The sequence below is a fragment of the Oryctolagus cuniculus genome, chromosome 16, assembly GCF_964237555.1.
Source record: "Oryctolagus cuniculus chromosome 16, mOryCun1.1, whole genome shotgun sequence".
NCBI classification, from domain to species: domain Eukaryota; kingdom Metazoa; phylum Chordata; class Mammalia; order Lagomorpha; family Leporidae; genus Oryctolagus; species Oryctolagus cuniculus.
The window spans coordinates 35,961,960-35,982,707 of record NC_091447.1 but is presented as its reverse complement, the minus strand read 5'-3'; the positions used below and the strand labels follow the sequence as shown (position 1 = coordinate 35,982,707).

The window sequence follows — 20,748 nt, the reverse complement described above, 5'->3', positions numbered from 1 at the left end:
AGTAAGCAAATTCCTTTTATTGCAAAGCATATATCCAAATAAAATCTTTTAAAAGGACATATGGGTTTCAGAAGCAATAAATGCAGTTATCACTTGGATCTTGGTTTCTTTCTTTTTTTTTTTTATTTGACAGGTAGAGTTATAGACAGTGAGAGAGAGAGACAGGTCTTCCTTCCGTTGGTTCACCCCCCAAATGGCTGCTACGGCTGGAGCTGTGCCGATCTGAAGCCAGGAGCCAGGTGCTTCTTCTTGGTCTCCCATGCGGGTGCAGGGGCCCAAGCACTTAGGCCATCCTCCACTGCCCTCCAGGGCCACAGCAGGGAGCTGGACTGGAAGAGGAGCAACCGGAACTAGAACCCGGCGCCCATATGTGATGATGGTGCCACAGGCGGAGGATTAACCAAGTGAGCCAAGGTGCCAGACCCCCTGGATCTTGGTTTACAAAGCTCTTTATAAAAATGGCTAAAGTAAGACCTGGAACATATTTAGTATTAGAAATAAAATGTCCAGAAAAACGTTGATAGGGGCATGTCAAATGGACACAGAAGTTAATTAAAAGACCTCTTAGGGACTACAGCAAATTGATCTAAACATATGATATGTAAAGCAGTATTAGATTATAACCCTAAGTATAAAATAAATATCCATGAGTTCATTAAGACATGAATGAATAATTTTACCAACAGATAAATGGAGGCAAAAAAGATGAAGCTCCCAAGAAGAATTTAAACTAATTTATCAGGAGACCCAATTCTCAAGGAAAGTGAACACAACACTCCCCCTCCTTAGTGTGGGTAGCTTGTAGTATCTTCTTTCCAAAGAATATAGAGTGTAGAAAGGAAAAAAGAATAGCTTTACATGAAAGTAAACATGACAAATAATACTCGACAAAATGATTAAGGTCAACATTAATAGTAATAAGTCATACTGGTAGTGTATACTTCGGATATGACGTAATCAGAGTGTGCTCTTCCTCCCCAAAAAATCCATTATTCCATTCTAATCAGAAGAAAACCATAAAACAATTCCCAACAGAGGGAAACCCTACAAAATACCTAGCCAATACTCCAAAAAATTGTCAGTCAATGAAAGAAAAATCTGAGAAACAGCCATAGTTACAATGAGCCTAAGCCATGAACATTAAATATCATATGGAATTCAGGATGAGATTCCGGAACAGATGGTGTTGTACAGAGAAATGAGAAAATGAATTCAAGGTTCCCATCTCTGTGAGATGTTCCACAACCAATGCCCTAACGAGGAAGGCCATTCTCTGATATCAGGAGTTCCTCTTTTCATTTAGCAATGAACATAGGCCATGTTCTTTCAGTTACCTATCAATTTTCTTTCCTGCAATTATATATTTGTTAGAGAAATACAGATGGGTTACACAGCTCTTTATGTACTTGTTGGTGCTTAGCTGTTTTTTCATTAAGGGGAAGAGTTGAAGTGTTGTCAGTGATGATTCATTCAATGCCTACATGTATTGTTTCATTAGCTAACATATAGCCCTGTTGTTAGGCTATAAGAACACCTCTCTTGAACTCACATTTTCTTTAGAAATACTAGGGCAATAGTTTTCAACAGGAGCTAAAGTTTCATATTACCTTGTTAGTATTCCCCATTAATTCATAGCATTTCCTCAAATGGATAGATTCAAAACTTAATTACCAGCTGTCTGAATGTGGATTAGTCTCTGTAAATAAACTGACAAATCAACATTAAACAAAAAGAAGAGCTAACAATTTGTATAGGAAAAAAGCCTATGGGCCCCAGGGATATGAGGAGGAAGAATCCATGGGAAAACAAAATGCAAATGAAATAAAAATCACCCAGAGGAATAACTGGACTTTGTCAAGGTAGGTGATATTTACCTATTGTTCTTATGCTATGATGAATAATTTTTCAGCACTTCTGCATATATTCCTGCCTACTTCTGTACATAAAACTGAGTCCACTGATCTAAAACAAGATCACTTTCTCCCTGGACAAACTAACAAAACTGATATATTTTCAATTTCATCTCTATTTATTCTATTGCCACTACAGTTTTTGTATTTTTCCACACAGCTGGGCAGAATACATATCATTCCTACATTAAATTTTTTATGCTTCATTCTTCTGGGTGTTTATAAGAGTGAGACCACTCCTTTCCTTCTTTAACTACATTGGATTTACATTCTAAAAACAATATTTCTTTACTCTCTGACTGACTTGGTGACACTCAAGCTTCTCTCCGAGGAGAGGACCATAGTTTTAAAATCAGGGCAGAATGTAGAAAGACTCTCAGTTTCAGATCCCTGCAAACAGCACTTATGTACATCAAGACTGGTACCTTCTCAAGTGCAAATTCTTCCTGACACTACCACTAGGCACTCCGGAAGAGAACGTAGCGCAAGACTTTACCAGAAAACTAAAATATAATTTGAGCAACATCAAGACTGTAGTTGCTCAGGAAATGAGAGGCAGAGAAGAATCTGGAGTAAGTTAAACCACACATTTGTAAATCACCTAATCTGCAATCTGAATTTCACGATCATAGGAGGTGATAGGATTCCTACTGAACAAAGGCCCAATGCGGCCGGCGCCACAGCTCACTAGGCTAATCCTCCACCTTGCCGCGCCGGCACACCGGGTTCTAGTCCCGGTCGGGGCACCGGATTCTGTCCCAGTTGCCCCTCTTCCAGGCCAGCTCTCTGCTGTGGCCAGGGAGTGCAGTGGAGGATGGCCCAAGTGCTTGGGCCCTGCACCCCATGGGAGACCAGGAGAAGCACCTGGCTCCTGCCATCAGATCAGCGCGATGCGCTGGCCTTAGCGCGGTGGCCATTGGAGGGTGAACCAACGGCAAAAAGGAAGACCTTTCTCTCTGTCTCTCTCTCTCACTGTCCACTCTGCCTGTCAAAAAAAAAAAAAAAAAAAAAAAAAAAAAAAAAACAAAAAAACAAACAAACAAAAAAACCACAAAGGCCTAATGCACAGGGCTAAGAATCTGCGCTGCAGGATGTGCCTTGAGCACTTTTGGTGGACTGGAACCTCTCTTTGATTAGTTTGTTGAGGACAAATTAGTTAAGTTTCAGTTTGTAATATGAAATTAATGCCCTTTTCTATAATTTACAAAGGACAATGAAGTAGAATTAAAAGTTTATATTCCTTAAAAATACAGTCCTGCAAAAACAGTTCTTAAGAAGAAACAATGAATTTGGCAAGACAGAACATAGGTAACCTATTGATATGAAAGGAAGTTTTCTAAAACCTCTCACTTCATCAAAGTAGCAGAGGCTCCAAAATGATGTGACTCATTAAAAAATTAAGTCTTTTAAATGAAAGCGCAAGACTAATCAAATACTTTTTTCTTTGTGTCTTTATTTCATTCATCTGGCATAAAATTAAGAACAAAAGGAATTTCTTTGATTAATGACCTCTGCTAATCATTGCAGTAGAACACATGAAGACATTTTTAAAATTTTATTTCGCTAACAAATTAAGTTTGTGTTAATCATAAATGTCACTCACATGCAAATTATGCATAAATATTCAGGGTAATCTATATTTTATCAGTAGTAACAGAAAGCTTGCCAGTCAGTGTGGGTTTAAACAAGCAATTAGTGCATAAGTTATTAAAGATTTTAAACAAATGGGCTGTATCAAGCCCAAATTAGGGGAGTTCAAAGAAATTGCACAGCACCTTGATTGCACAGGTGTCTGAACCACTGAGAATTTCTGCATTCATAAAAGATAAAATATGTTAGTTTTACATATGTTATAATCCTCTTTTCAAATCTAGTTGCCTTATTATCATTTCTGAAAACTGGTATCCTAACCTCAGTCTTTGCTGCCATCATTTTCTGATGTTTATGGCTTCTGGGAAATTCAGGTAAATAATGAAAGCCCAAAGGGGATCAACTTCTGAAGTAGGAGCTATAAATCAGGATTCTTCAGACCTTCAATTAAACCAGGGTTATTTCTCTTAGCTGAACCCATAGGACTCAACAGAAATGGCTGTGATGACTGTAAGCACTATAACAGCATCTCAAAATTAGAGGCTTTATTTACATAGCTTCTTTTCTTAAAAAAAAGCTTAATTTGAGGTACAAACTTCTTGTTATTCCTAGATAAATTTTATTTTCCAGAAATTGCTCATCCCTGAAAGACGGTACAGCCCAAGCAATGGTAATTCAGTTTTGGAAATAGCTGACAATCATTTCCCAAATAGCTAGGTTGATCGCATAATTTCTTATCCCAAAGTAGGACAGTTTTGAGAATGAAAGAGTGTGATCATTTTCAGGATGTGAAATTTTTAAAGCATTTCTTAGTTGTAGCAATATTTATTGATAGACAAAACCTCAATTTTATTGTGGAACCCCAAAGATGTGTATAATCAAAACTATTTACAAAAATAATAATGATATATAACAATTTACCTATATGCCAAAAAATATACGTCTTAATGTGTGTTTGGATTTATGTGCACATATAAAATTAAAATATCGTGTCCTGTTTTAACATTAGTAATGCTAACATGAGCTGCAAATATAATTACCAAAGTAAAATTATCAGAACTATGATATATAGGTACAATTATCACTTTATTTAGTAAACAAAAATACTTGGGTCTGGTGCAATAGTGCAGTGGGTTAAGCTGCCACCTGCAGTGCCAGTACCCATATGGGTACCATTTTAAGTCCCTGCTGCTCCACTTCTGATCCAGCTCCCTGCTAATGCTCCTGGGAAAGTGGCAGAAGATGACCCAAGTGCTTGGGGCCTTGTACCCATGTGGGAAACCTGGATGAAGCTCCTGGCTCCTGGTTTCAGCCTGGCCCAGCCTCAGCCATTGCAGCCATTTGGGGAGTGAACCATGTCCTGATTCCAAGGATGTACCTGGCAAAGGATTTTAAAGCAGCAGATAAAATTATTTTCTAATTATATGACTTTAGAATAACAGAGTGTAGCCTGGATCACGGAGGAGGTCAAAGTGCTATCAAGTGAGAAGGTCTTAGTCTGATTTGCTGACAATAAAGATAGAGGAATGGGTCATGAGCCAAGGAAAGTGGTCATTCTCTGGAAGGTGGAGAAGTCAAGGAAATGGATTCTCTACTAGTACTTCGAGAAGAACTAGCCAAGCTAACAACCTGACATCAAGGAGCCCATTTGCATTTCTGCCCTCCAGAACTGTGACATAATGTGTTTGTATTGTTTTTATACATATAATTTGTGATAACTTATACCAGTAGCAATAGAAAACTAACATGGGGAAGAGCAGCATGAATGACTGCTCAAGAGAACCAAACATAGACAAGATATGTGAATGAAGTCTGACAGTGTCACAGGAGTTGACTAGTAACACATCAGTCATGATTTAAGACAAGATGGTAGGAAAAGAATCAACACCATAATAATTATTAATAACATTTTCTTGGCTTTTTAATATTCCCGGGAAAAAGTTAGATTTGAAGATTAGCTTTAGTTCTTAAAATAATATTGCCAGATAGGTTTATCAATTTTACATATGAAACAACTGAAACTCACAGAAAAGTTTAACTTGGTCATGTCTAGAACTGAGAGTTCTGAGATTTAAACAAAAACGTATCTGAAGCCACCACCTGTGTTCTTTCTACTGCACTCCCTAAGCTTGGCAGAAATCAGATTGCAAAGCTTTAGAGAGGGAGAAGGTAACAATAAGAATGGACTAGGTTTAAAATATTGACTTCAAGGTGTTTATTCTTTTTTTTTAAAAGATAACATATGATGTTTCCTTAAATCTGGGTTTATCAAACTAGGCCTTATTGACATTTTATGTTTGAAAAGGTTTTTAATGGAAGGATATCTTGGAGTCATACAATATTTAGCAACATCCTTGGTCTCTACCCACTTGACCCTGGCAGTACTTCCTCCATCCTGGGTTATTACATTCCAAAATTTCTTCACACATTGTCAACGGCCCCTGGGAATCAAAGTCACCCCTCAGTTTAGAGTCACTGCCTTAAATATACTACAAGTTCAAGGAAAGGATATTTGTTTCTTTTTCCTGTCCATTCTTTAATGCTTTGGAAGTGAAAGTGAAGGTGTAAAGGAAGAGTAGGCTTACTGATGAGAAAGGCTCTCTGGAGAAGTGACTGAAATGTGGGTAATACAAGCAAGATTAATGAGGCTTGACAGAGTGATACCCCATGATAAGTTGCAAGGACATGGAGGCAAACTTGTCAGGGAAAACTCCTAGCTGAGAGTCAGAAGCCAACATTCTTAGTTTGAATGTAGCAATGAGAAGTATTTTCGAAGTGTGTTTTGTAGAAGATGTTCCCAAGAGCTTTCCTCAAAAGCAGCCTTGACATCGAATCATGGTAGAAAATATTACTTGTTAAAACTCTGAATCTTGATGTGAATGGAATGGGAGAGGGAGTGGGAGATGGGAGGGGTGCGGGTGGGAGGGAAGTTATGGGGGGGGCAATGTAATCCATAAACTGTACTTTGTAAAATTATATTTAATAAATAAAAGTTAAAAAAACTCTGAGATAATCATAATGCAAAGTAGTATTTTAAAGATGGAAACTTATTTGACATGTGCAAATGTTTTTGTCATGGTATTTTGCTTGTGTGTAATGCCTATTAATATTCCAAAGAACGTACAAGAAAAACAATTGAGGCAAACCTATGTGACATTGGTAAGTTCTCTTTGATCCATCCAAATTTAGAGAAATACATAAAAGAAAATAAGTCGGAGTCTCTTGGCCACTTGTTTCTATTCTCAACAAAGTATGAAAGCTAACTTTCTATCTGATCCAAAACCTGTTGTTCTCACACAGCCCCAGATCCTTGTCTTTCAGGACTTAGAATTTTGAAACTGCTTTTTTTCCCCCACCAGTTTATCAACTGAAACCTCCATCGATCTATTTAATAGTTAAAAAATGTAAGAAATAAGCCATTTTCTACCATTTAAAATGGAAACGTAGATATTATATTATCTAATCAAGGTTAAGAACAGGAAATAGATCCTGGATGCTTGCAAAGCTGGACCAATCTAGTCACATGAGTCATCTCAGTTTTAGCAGAGGACTGCACTATGCAATCTAACACAATTTTAAGTGTATAATTCTTTCCTTGTTTCACTTGATTTCTATAAGCAGCACTGAGATTATTTTGGAAAATCTCTAATCTATCTCAGCTGAGCTAAGGAACAAGCAGCCTGAGTTCATGGCTCATCCATGAAACCAGGAGGGCTGGTGAAAGCTGTGCTCCCCAGAGGTCCAAGCCTATGAGATGAGCTACTAACACTCAGCTAGTGGAGGGAACAGGAACAGGAAATATCAAAGACCCAAACAGACCCTATGCATGTCCTCACGGGAGCCCAGACCAGAACTGATTCCCATTTGAACTTTTTTTTTTCTTATGTGGATCTGAATTATTCTTGGAACATAAGTGCATTAAAGGAAAATTCTAACCCAAAAATAAGACATTGAACATTATTCTGAATGAAGCCTGAGGTTTGAGAAATTACAAACATAAATACAAGAACTCACTGCAGTGTGTGAATTAGCACTGACAGAATGAAATCAAGGTAATAGGAATCAGAAACAAACAAAAAATTCAAAAGGAAAAGCAAGAGTGATGAAGGAGAAAAGGATCTAGGAGTAGGAACAAAAAACTGCACCAGTCAGCACTGGCTTATCACTTGAATATCAGCTCAGTGATGGGCTGACAAAAAGCACTTGTGCATTACATAACAGTTATGTCCGTATGCCATGTGGAATTTCCTTCTCCTTCATCTAAATAATCACTACCATTTACCTTGGACTTGATTTCAGTTCACTGGTTTCTAACTTAATCCTTAAAGCCACTCTGTGGAGTACATATTGACAGTCCTATAGCTTACAGAATTTAACTAACTTTTTCAGTCCAATGTGGATGCTGATCCAAGTCCAAGTCTCTGTATTTGTCTCCTAATGTCATTATCGTCTTTATAAACCAGAAGCCATTAAGGAGAAGCACCAAAACAAGGTGGATTCATCTTTACCAATTTTTTCAGTAACCAAATGAAGCCAAGGTTTGAGTTACCAAGTTAGTTAACTAGGCCTGTGCCCCTTGTCCCAGCAAAATTATCATTTTCAAATAACTAAACCACCTAAATCACAATGCTTTCACTTTAAATGGTGGAAATGATTTAATTTTATATATTGTTGTGAAAATGAGGTAAAACAGATACAATTAAACCTAACATAGATGTCTGACATATTATACATGCTTAATACCAGGTTGAATCTTAGTTCAGAATTGGGTGGGGGGTGTGGTGCAACAGGTTAAGCTGTCATTGGGACACTCCCATCCCATATTGGAGTGCCTTGGATTGTGTCACACTTCTGTCTCCACTTTAAATTCAGCTTCCTGCTAATGTTCCTGGGATGCAGCAAATGATGGCTCAAGAACTGAATTCTTGCTGCCTAGGTAGCAGAACCAGAGGGAGTTCCTGGCTCCTGGCTTCACCTTGGCCAAGCCCCAGCTAGTGCGGGGATTTGGGGAATGAACCAGCAGAGGGAAGATATTTTCTCTCTCTCTCTCTCTCCTTCTCTCCCTCCCTCCCTTCCTCACTCCATCTCAAATAAATAAAAATGAATATTTCTGATGCATATTGTTAGTGCAAATGTTTTCCTGGGAAGCCATATCTTCCTAGAGAAGCTGACTTGCTAAAGGGCTAGAAGAGGAGCCTTGACACTAACTTGTCTGTCCAGAGCTAAATGGACCAGCTACGACATCTGACCCAAATTAGATTACTCAGATGGGCTTTTCAGAATTGGAGATAAAACATGAGAATAAATCACTTACCTCTGGGATGTTGAACTAGAAGTTCATTTAATCTTGGATCATCATCTCGCCACTTCAGATGGGCTGTAGTAGAGCATCTACAGACAGGGGAGAAAGCAGAAACCGGGATGTGAAGACATCAAGGAAGGGAGTATGCAGATTAGAGGTGCAAAGATGTTGGCAGCAATAGAAGAAGGGTGTGTGTGTGTGTGTGCGTGCACGCACAAAAGAAAGAGGGGATGGGGGAGACAAGTGGGGGGTTAGACAGAGAGAATGAGAATATATTACTTTTCTAATATCCAGTTATAAAGGCTAGCTATATTTCCTTCATTTAGATTCTTCAAGATCCTGTTATATTTACATAGTAACTTCCCTTTTTATTGAGTGTCTCCTAGTGTGTTTCAGTTCTTGGCAATGAAATTATCCCTGACTCAGACAGGTTAGGGCCTTAAAATTAAATAAAACCATTTAAACTAACAATAAGTTTCCAGATGCTACTCCCCTTATTCTCTTTGCAGATTTTCTTTACCTCTGATATAAAATGTTTTGTGAAGATGTCTAAATCTTGATATGTAGGAAAAGGAACAGAATTACACAAGTTAGCAACAAATAACCTCACTTCAGCTTGAGAAAGGAAAAAGTGAGCAATGGGAAACTGATCCCAAGCCTCTGTGTGTGTAACTCCAGTGTCTGGGTGGTCTTTATTTGTGAAGGAGAACTCTGATGACCAAAAGTTGAGTTCTTTCTCATAAGCTTTAAACTGCAAAAGAGATGGGGATTGGGCTAATTATCTAGACATGTACCAAGTGCGAGGAACTCTTACTTGTTTAGGCTGTAACCTAGAATATCAAAATGTGTTTCGTTTAGTTTAAGAGTAATTAAAATAGAACACAATGGGATCACTCCTAATTATAGACTGTATTGAGGTAGCAAATAAAGGCACCACGGGAAAGCCACATCGATTTATGGAATGCCCTAAAGTTTATTTCCAACAGTGGACACTAGGCTTTGAATTGCCAAAAAAGATGCCCTGATATTTCGCACCCATAGGCTTTTTTGTAATCCTATTATACTGTTTTTCACTTACATACTTAGTGAGATGATTTCCCTTCTCAGAGACAGCATCTCTTATCTTAGAAACACAGAAGCTTTTGCTAATTTCAGCAGTTGCTGCTTAAAAAAAAAAAAAAGGCACTTCATGAGAGTGAGTATCTTAACTGCCATCTCAACTAAATCATGGTCAGAGTGTATGATTTAAACAGTTCAGAAAGAAATAATTATATTTTCTGAGTCTGATGACCCATGACTAATGCACCCTTACCATCCAAAGGACAGGAAATGATAACACTACAGAAGAGCTAATCTGCCCCTACACCCAGCGCTGGCTTGTAGGCCACTAGCCTGGGATACGTTTCCTGATCTAAACTGTAGGCATTACATTGTCCTTCCCCAGAATTAGGATTGAGAACATAGACTAGATTATCAATATTGAGCCACGAGCATCAGAGAACGTAAGATGCTCTTTAGAAAGAAAGAGACTAAAGATTAAATTAAACCAGGTTTGCGGAAAGAGAGCAAGAGAGACAGGGAGAAAGGATAAAGTCTTTGAAAACAGGAAAATATTGAATTAGCTTTTTCTAATTCATGGTTTCAGTTCTAGTTTATTCTAGGGCCATGTAGTGCTTCCTGAATTTGAGTTCCTAAAATTTTATGGAAAGTGTAGTCTTTACTATTATTTAAATCTAGCACAAGGAGTGGGTGTTTGGCCCAGTAGTTAAGCCTTAAGATGTCTGTACATACTGGAGTGCCAGACTTTGATTCCTGGCTCCAGCTCTCTGTTCCAGTTTTCTGCTATTCACATCCTGGGAGGCAGCAACAGCTGAGTCCTTGATATCCATGTAGAAGACCTGGGCTGAGTTCCCAGCCAGGGCAGTTGCAGGAATTTGAGGAGTGAAGGGGATGGAAACTTTCTGTTTCTCTTCCTCTCTTTCTTATCATCTCTCTAACTCTCAAAAAAGGAGAAAGAAAAGGAAGAAGAGGAGGAACAGTGGCAGAACCACAAGAACAAATTAAAAGTAACACATATAGTATTCTAATTTCTTTGATTCAAATAGTCCATAATTAAGAAACTAAGGGATTATGTAATCTCATACTTCTTGTCTGTTATATAGGCTGAAATCCTAAACACAATCTAAATTATAATAGGAATCAAATATATATCAATTAACTGATATTTACCTTTTCGTTGCCTTTAAAATCTCAATACTGTTGTTTTTCATTGCCACATGGTCAAACAAGTTAGAGATAAACTTCTTCCATTATACCAAGGGTTTTGTGCCTCCACTGAAGCACTGCTATCAACCATTTTATTGACCTTTCAGTTCTTTAAGGTCACAGCAGAAAGCCTCATGCAAGACTCATACAGAAAATACACTATATGAATATTTATTTAACTTAAAGGTCAATGAGGTAAAGCAATGAGAATTAATCTATTTAGGATAATAATGACAGCACAAAGTAGCTTAACTCTCATGAAATATATTAAAAACCTCTACTACCTATAAGTATGATATCAGCATTTTTTAAAAGATTTACTTCATTTATTTGAAAGAGAGAGTTACAGAGAGATGTTGAGCCAGAGAGAGTGAGAGAGAGGTCTTCCATTCCGCTGGTTCACTCCCCAAATGACCGCAATGGCTAGAGCTGAGCTGATCTGAAGCCAGGAGCTTCTTCCAGGTCCCCCACATGGATGCAGGAGCCCAAGGAGTTGGGCCATCTTCGACTGCTTTCCCAGACCATAGCAGAGAGCTGGATCAGAAGTGGAGCAGCTGGGATTCGAACCGGTGCCTATATGGGATGCCGGCACTAGAGGCAGAGGCTTTACCCGCTATGCCACAGCGCCAGCCCCGTCAACATCATTCTTAGCCTAACTTACATTAATGTTAAATAACCAGCCTAACCAATCAAATTGTTAAATTGGTTAATTCTCAAAACAGACAAGAGCAAGTTTTGTTGAGAACTGGTTTTTTTTTTTAATCACTTAAATTTTTTACATTAGGTATTAAAAGTATCTCTGGAATCAAGAGGAGAAGGAACAGAAGGAGGAGAGGGGGGATGGCTGGACTTGGAGGACGACCCTACCTCCACACTAACTGTATGCAACATTGTGTGTCACTTAATTTTTTAAAATACAATAACACCTACCACATACAGCCCTTCTGAGGGAATACCCAGTATAATGCATGCCTAACAGGAAACATAACACTAAAAATAGAAGTTTCTTACAATGCTTCATGTAAGATCATTATCCCTAAATAATTTTACATAATTTTAAAATTGACTTATTTATTTGAAAGAGTGATGGAGGTTGAGGGGCGGGAGTGGGGGGATGGAGGGTGCAGAGATAGATCTCCCAAATGGTCAAAACAGCCAGGTCTGGGCCTTTCCCAGCCAGGAGCCAGAAACTCCATCTGGGCCTCCCCCATGGTGGCAGGGGCCCACACACTTGGGCCATCATTCCTTGCTTTCCCCAAGTACATTAGCAGGAAGCTGCAGAACGTAGAGCTCATTTGGGATTCAAATGAGCACTTTGATATGGGATATTGGCATGGCAAGCAGTCCTTAACACACTGTGCCACTCCCCCTAAATAATTTTAAATAGTATATTTGGTTGTTATTCTGTCCTCTCTACTCCCAAATAACATAATTTTTCTTAGCATTTTCTCTACAATAATATATCACTTGGAGGATATGATTCGAAGGTCAATTGAGAATTTATTTTTACTATTTATTGCAAAAGGAGCCCCTATTATCACTTCCCTCTCTCTCCCTGTCTACACACACTCCCCCTCTGTACCTATTTACACACACAAACACACACACACACTCTTGGAAAATTGCAGTGATAACAGAGTCAGTGAAGTGTCTAACTTCACCGAAAGTGTTGGTTACAGTGGGGGCCAAATATAACGTTCAGTGTTTTTCTAATTTTCAAATATTTATCATATTTAAAATGTTTTTTTAAATTTTGATTGAAATATATTCACAAATTTATGGGGTATATTGTGACACTGAAATGCATGCTTTTTTTTTTTTTTTTTTTTTTTGGACAGGCAGAGTGGACAGTGAGAGAGAGAGACAGAGAGAAAGGTCTTCCTTTGCCGTTGGTTCACTCTCTAATGGCCGCCGCAGCCAGCACGCTGCAGCCGGCGCACCGCGCTGATTTGAAGGTAGGAGTCAGGTGCTTCTCCTGGTCTCCCATGGGGTGCAGGGCCCAAGCACTTGGGCCATCCTCCACTGCACTCCCTGGCCACAGCAGAGAGCTGGCCTGGAAGGGAGGCAACCGGGACAGAATCCGGCACCCCGACCAGGATTAGAACCTGGTGTGCCGGCGCCGCAGGCGGAGGATTAGCCTAGTGAGCTGCGGTGCCGGCCATGCATAGAGTTCTTATTAAGGAAATGACAGTACTTAACGCTTCACTGTCCCTGTGGTGACATCATGGTTGGAGGCTGGCAGCTCCTGAGTGTACTCAAAGTATATAATTAACAGGTTACTATGAATTACCGTCACCCACTCTGCTGTGCAACACTCAAAGCTGTTCCATTTTTGTACCTGTGATTTAGTTCTGTCAGCTTTCAGAAAGACTCATGATGATTCTGACTGCATCATTTTTGAAGTTTACAGGCTACTCATGGTCACTGTAAAAGGAAAAATCTGACTTTTCTCACCGGGAAATATTTCTTGTGGAAATAAGCAGATAGACCAACTTGTTGCTGTGGTGTGGAAACTACCTGACAGCTTCCCGGGCCAGGCCTGCTGTCTGCCCTGGGCCTCAGTTCATCACATGAAGATAGAAATTTTGAAGAAACACTTCCATACTGTTTCCTTTTGTTGGTTCTGGCTAATTCTTGAGTGTACCTTAAACCCAAGGCCAAACTGACACTCAAAATACAAACCTCTCTTAATTGAGAAGAAATTCTACATTCAATTTTAAAGAAGCACATTGTGAAAAAGCATGAAGACAATGGAAGTGTGTTGTTAATGACTTGTAACACCTGCAACAGGACAGGGAAACGTGGAGAAAGCAGCTTTCCATCAGCAATGAAGAACAACCCCACCGTGCAATGAGCAACCTAACCAGAAAATAAGAGAGAAAGACTCCAAATGCAGTGAACCCAGATCTGTCTGGCTCTGAAGGCAAGAGCACATCACTGATCTTCGGAATACCTACCTCTACACAGTCAGCACCCATCTGCTCCCCAAAGAATGTGAGCAAAACAAAAAAACCTCTCTCTCAACTGAAAACATTGCTCAGCAAGAATGAATCCCAAGAGAATCCAAAGTGCATTTCAGAAATTTCTTATCTTCTCTTCGAAGGGTGAACTTTAAGAATATGTCTACTGCAACTTCTGAAACTAGTTAATAAAACAAACTTCTTTATTGTTAAAAAAAGAAAGAAAGGGAAAACTGGGTTTAACAATCCCTCTTAGTCCAACATGATGTCTAGCACATACTAACTAGCATTTGATTACGTGAATAAAGATTTTAAATGTTTATGAACAAATTTTTGAAGAAGTGAATGACTCTGAGTAATGAATGACTAAATTTATGAAGGAATGCATTAACTCAGGCACCCACTTTATGATACAGTCTGTACTGACCTGTCTCAGACTGAAGACAGTTGTGCATGGGTGGTCACGGCCCATTGGTTTGAACTAAATAAGTGAAACTTTAAAAACAAATTTGTGAGAGGGCCAATATTTAATGGGAATTCAAAAATTAAAGCATTCTAAGTGAGATTCTAGACTTCACAAAATTGATTCTGTGTAGAGTTTTTCTAAGTTGTTATTAAGCAGATGTGATTTACTGAATTTGTTTTCTGTATACTCAATATGTTGCATTTTCATATTCTCAGACATTTAAGAATATTGGCAGGCTTATTTCAAGTTATTAAGTGTCAGAAACGTGTCCATGACCAACATGAGAAAACAGTCTGTTCATGCTTTTCAATGCTCAAAACATATTCAAATGTAAAAATCCAATAATTTAATTGCAATAACAAACTCAGTGATGTGTGTTTATCTTGCTTTTACACACAGGGATTTACTAGAAATCACCTTATGGAAAAGTAGTTCTATGTGCTAAAGCCCAGACTCAATGGAGCACTACACATAAAAGTTATTAAAATCCAATGGTTCTTTTAAACTTTAAATTTAAACTCCGAGAGCCAGATAAACCATAGGATATTAAGGGAAATGTCCTCCTGTAAATAGCTGAACTACTACACTTGAGGGGGAAAATGTTAAGTGATAGGACAACTCTCCCAAACAATAGGGAATCTCATGATTTAATGTGAAAAATTATATTCATACATATGCATTGAATACAAAAATAAATTCATTTCTTAAAGTGTTTTTATAATGCATTTAATAAAAATGAGAAATTTATCTTTCTGATGTCCTACATTGGTATCATAAATAATATTTACTTAAAGAGAAAATAATTCTCAATATTAACAAACCTTATAAAAGATTAATTTTCTCACAATAAAGGGGAGAATCAAAAACTGCTCCTTTCACAAAGAACTAATTCTCAAATGGTTTGTAGATTTAGAATTTCCATTATGTATTTTTATAAGCATAATTTTGGTAATTATTCATGAATAGAGTACAAAAATATAATATTTTATCATATATTAAATTGCAGTTTTGCATATACAATGTAAGTTCAAAATGTGTGGAAATAGAATTGTTTATTTTGGCACAAAATTTTTGAAGTATTGGCATATATTTCATAGCATTTTTCATTTACCTTCTGAAGACCCTTTATATAAATGAAATTCATAGTTTTTTACTAAAATATATTTATTTTTAATTTTCCATATTTGAAATATGCATATTTACACATATGCATACATATGCAGTATATACAACACTTAAAGAAGAGTTGAAATATTTTATTTTGAAAACATAATATACTGAGCTACTAAAGAAATTACCTCCAATTATTGAAAAAGAAAAAAATCCAAAACCACAAAGTATTAGCATTAGAAAATAATAAAACACTAACTGGATATTAAAAGAAATTCTCAAGTAATTATAGTGTAAAAAAAGTCATGCACTTCAAAATATTTTTAAAATCCTTGGAATTATAGTAAATTCAGTTCACACATTATGACGTTTATCTAAAAAATACTCTGAGATAAACCTTTAGTCTCCTTTCAACTTAATAAATTAAAATATCTAATATTGATTGTTGAGATGTTTGCTTTATATTTTATTATGTTAATATTTTCAATAAAATTATAATTTTATAATTAATTCATAAAATACCATTTATAATAAAATATTAGGTGCACAGTTTAACAAATTAGAAAAATATATAATTATATATTTTACATATTTGTATTTAATACAGAGTTATAAATGATACATTTATAAACTATTTGTGAATAAAATATTAAATATTATGGAGCCAGTGCTATGGTGCAGTGGGTTAACGTCCTGGCCTGAAGGCCTGGCATCCCATATAGGCACCGGTTCAAGACCTGGCTACTCCACTTCCAATTCAGCTCTCTTCTATGGCCTGGGAAAGCAGTAGAAGATGGCCCAAGTCCTTGGGCCCCTGTAACCGCCTGGGAGACCTGAAAGAAGCTCCTGGCTCCTGGCTTCGGATTGGCGCAGCTCCAGCCTTTGCGCCATCTGGGGAATAAACCATAGGAAGGAAGACCTCTCTCTCTCTCTCTCTCTGCCTCTCCTCTTTATGTATAACTCTGACTTTCAAATAAATAAATAAATCTTTAAAAAATAAAAATTAAATATTAAATATTAAAATTAATCAGTAAAGAGGTATAGTAGAGCAACTCACAATAATTAGATCTGATAAATGAAATCAAACTGGTTCTGAATAAATGAAAAAACAGGCAAGTCTTTAAAAATGTAAGTAATTTAAAAAGGAATTCTTAAAGTCAAAAATAAATTTGAGAATGAGGAGTATATGAAAATATTCTAGAAAGTACTATATCAACTTCACCAAGATGGACTTAAAATAAGTGAAATAATAAGTTTATGGATAATTTAACAACTTCCTAAAATACTCAAGTAAAATAAACATTTGGAATATGTATAAAGACTTAAAAATTTATCAGAATTATTATTTTTTCTTGTCCTGGGTGGTCAAGATTCATGAAGTTTTAATAAATGATTTTTTTCTTACATAGGCAATTCATTTTCAAACTGAGCACGCTCTATAAAATTCTTGTGCATGTAAACACTAAAAACGGAAATTCATGTTACAAAGCTTGTCTAGCCTTCTTAAAACATTTATACAAGTAAGAATTTTTAAAACAAATTTGAAAAATAAGGATTTGGGCAAGAGATAGCAGGACAACTGCTAACAGGTATCCAATGTATGTTTCTAGAAGAATCACAAAAACACACTGTTAGTTAAAATACCTCCTAATTACCTCTTTTAATCTTAAATATCTCCTAAAAACCCTACCTCAAGTATAGTCCTATTGGGGATTAGAGCTTAAACTTGTCAATCTTGGCAGGGGGACACAGTTTCATCTGTAGCAGCACCTCTGTCAGCCTGCATGCTTCAATGGATTGTGATAGCAGATTTTCCTTCAAATCCACGTTAAACTGGAAGTTGGGAAAAACCATGTTAACATTCAACTTTTTCTAAACATCCAGCACTCCAGACAATTAAGATAGTTGCTGATAAAGAATCTGAATGTTTTTCTTCATTTTTCTTCTGAATGTTTTATGGTATGATACCATAAATATGAGCATGGTACAGCCTAGCAAAAGAATAAAAAGTAGTAACAAAATTGTAAAGAAAATGAAAATTACTTGTTAATAACAAAGTAAAAACCAGAAATAAACTAGTAATGAAAGAGGTAGACACATGAACACTGACGAAAAAATTGAGAAGGAAGATAGGAAGGAGGGCTGGCACTTTGCCATCGACTGGGACAGGTGAAGTTTGGGATTTAACTCCAGACAAATCATGAGAGTCATAGGAAGTGACTGATAACAGGGATGTCTGTGAAGACCATTCAAAAAGCAGGTTCTGCTAAATCACCAGGAAACTGATCAGAACTTTTAGATCATTCCTTTGATTATATTCATAAATTTCCTTGTCTCATGATAAAGCAAGATCGAGTCACTTGTTAAAAGAAAGTTCATGGCCAGACACACCCACAATATACCTGAGCTTTGTTGATATTTAGGATGCTTTGCAAAATGTGTAACCATAGCAATGATGCCACTGGACACAGCATGATTTACTTCAAATATTCTTTTGTTTAAAAATATTGCTCTAGAACTACAAATATGAAATCCCTCTCTATATTGAATGACTGAAAATATTATAAGAAATAGAAAGTACATTATATGAAGTTTAGATATTGTAAACCAGGAGACCTTCTGAGAAAAAATTAACTGGGAGGAGATTCATGGGGTGTGCTTTTATTCTCTTATTGGTGGACACTCAACTTTTTCCTATACTAATTATTGTCAGTAATATTTCAATGGATATATTGGAGAGTAGTTTTATCCTGGATTTTGGATTATTTGTTGGTATTTATGAAAGTGAGATTACCATGTCCTTATAAAAAAAAAGCACTCTTTGGCTTTTTTTTTAAAGTCTAAATTTCTTTCCTGGGGGTTGTATAATGAGACGTCCTGTGGAGCTTGGCAGGAAAAACTGCCAATTTCAAAGTCGTAAGCATTTTTCTACCATCTAAAAGAACACTGAAATTTACCTTTTGGAGTTAACAGCTTCTTTATATTGAGAAAATCACTTTATCAGGTCATTTAATCAAGCAGATTTCAAGTACATAACCTCTACTGTCCTTGAGAAAGTTTGAATTATTTGAAGATAAACTAAGTGGAAAACTTGAAAATATGTTAAATGTCCTTAATAAAGAAAATAAGTAAAAACATATCACATATGCAGACTTCAGATGATACTAATGTTGTTATTATGCATCTGGATTTGAGCTCTGCCTGACTACTACTATTTGTTTTAATGATGTATGTTAAATAAAAAAGGAGATTGTAAAGAGACTGGCCTATTGCAAGCAGGGCGGGATCAGGGTGAGTCTTCTCTTTTTATATAGAAGAATTAATTGGAGACACAGGGATGGCATTGTGACTAGACATGTGGTGTGATTTAACACTGCAGTATCATAATATTGAGAATTGCATTCTCTAGCTATATTAACTGTCTACTGTAGTTTAAGGGGCCAAAGATTATTTTTGAGTAGAGGAAATATTTATGCTGAACATAATGAATATATTTCCTGCTTACGAGCTGTGGGCAGAGATTACATGGGTCATGAATTGAGCATGGTAGTATTGGTGCACATTGGAGGGGAATAAAAGTAACTTCTTTGACTGGGACCATAGGGTAATATTTTCTGGAATGCAACATCTTGTGATATTTTAGAATGATAATTAATGAAGTTAAGTGGGTATCAGAATTATCAAAAAGAAAAAGCCTGCAAAACTCAAGTTTCTTACACATCACAAAGATTTTGTAAAAGGCTATGTTTGTGTCATTTTACACAAGCAGTGAAAGTGATCATTCCATTTTCCAGATTGATTATTTTCATTAAAAAATAATTCAATCTTATAGTCTATACTTAGTACTCAATAATCAGCAAAACATTCATACAATATTTTTCATGTTAGTGTACATGATACTTGATCACAGTTAAATATTAGGATATGGCTGATAAACTATAACTCTCAAACTGGATAGACTAATTCAATACAAAGATTCTAGAACTCCTTATTTTTGAATTATACTATTTTAAAGACTGTACGGATCTTGGTTAATAGTCATTGTAAATGTACCTCCAGAGTCACATTATTCCAGTATTGCTATTATAGAGTAGGAAAAATGATGATTAATATTGATGATAAAAATATCTGTGTTATATGGTTTGACATAGTATAGCTAAGAGATATAGAAAATGAATATTCAATAAAAGTCCCAAATGTCATGTTAGTGCATTTCTTGATGAAATAAGAGAGTAATTTCCACTCTACATATGATATACTTCTTCAAATACGTGCTTTTATGAACAAATAGAGTGAAAGTCTTATAACAAGATACTTAATCATGGATTAAAACTTAGCCAAAAGGTAGTGAATATTTTTTTTGTTTAATGAAGCTCCTTCCAGAGCAAGCACGCTATGCAGCAACTAAAAGTCTCATGCTTTCTGTCCCACACAGCACCATCTCGGGAGGAACAGATCATCCAATCACCTTTTTCTGATCATGTATACCTCTAATTCACCACCAGCCAGATCAGTGGTTCTAATGATTTATAAGTCAATTAAATCATCCAGGGTGAGGCTCAGCAATGACATAGTATCCAAGGATGATTCCAGATGGACAAGAATAGTTCAGGAACAACTTTTAGAATTTGCAGCTCAAAATGAGGCAAAACAGGAAAAAATATGCTAAATATTAGTACCCTGACTTTTAAGAAATATATATTATCTTTAACTGTTTAGTGCCAACAGCATTGCAATAATTTCTGGCTAATATGTTCTTTGTTTCCAACACTGTTTCCTTTTAGTCAGTAATTAAAGGCTAATGCTTTAAGGAATTATTTGAAATGATTAACAATAAATCTGACTCTGTTATTTTATAACTATGTTAAAATCCTATATATGAACAGACATGTCCAATGTCCAACGCTTTGAGTCCTTCAAAAATGTTCATTATGAGCAGTCTTAGAAGACACAAATGATTGGCTTTTATTGTAGCATTGCTTGTACAATGAGGGAAAAAATGAGGTGTTTTTTAGATTAGTTAACTTTTGAAAATTCAATTTTTCTAATTCAAAATTTTCATTTATTTTATTTATGAGAGTAAAGGAGAGAAAGAGAGTAGTGAGAGAGAAGAGAGAGAGATCCTGTTTGCTACTACAGTGCTTC

General features: G+C 36.5%; 1 pseudogene; it reads left to right on the top strand.

The window, feature by feature from the left end:
* The window catches only part of LOC127492697 (UPF0711 protein C18orf21 homolog pseudogene), a 76,430-nt pseudogene extending 62,214 nt beyond the window's left edge, over positions 1-14,216 (top strand).
* Positions 14,217-20,748: the final 6,532 nt, after the last annotated feature.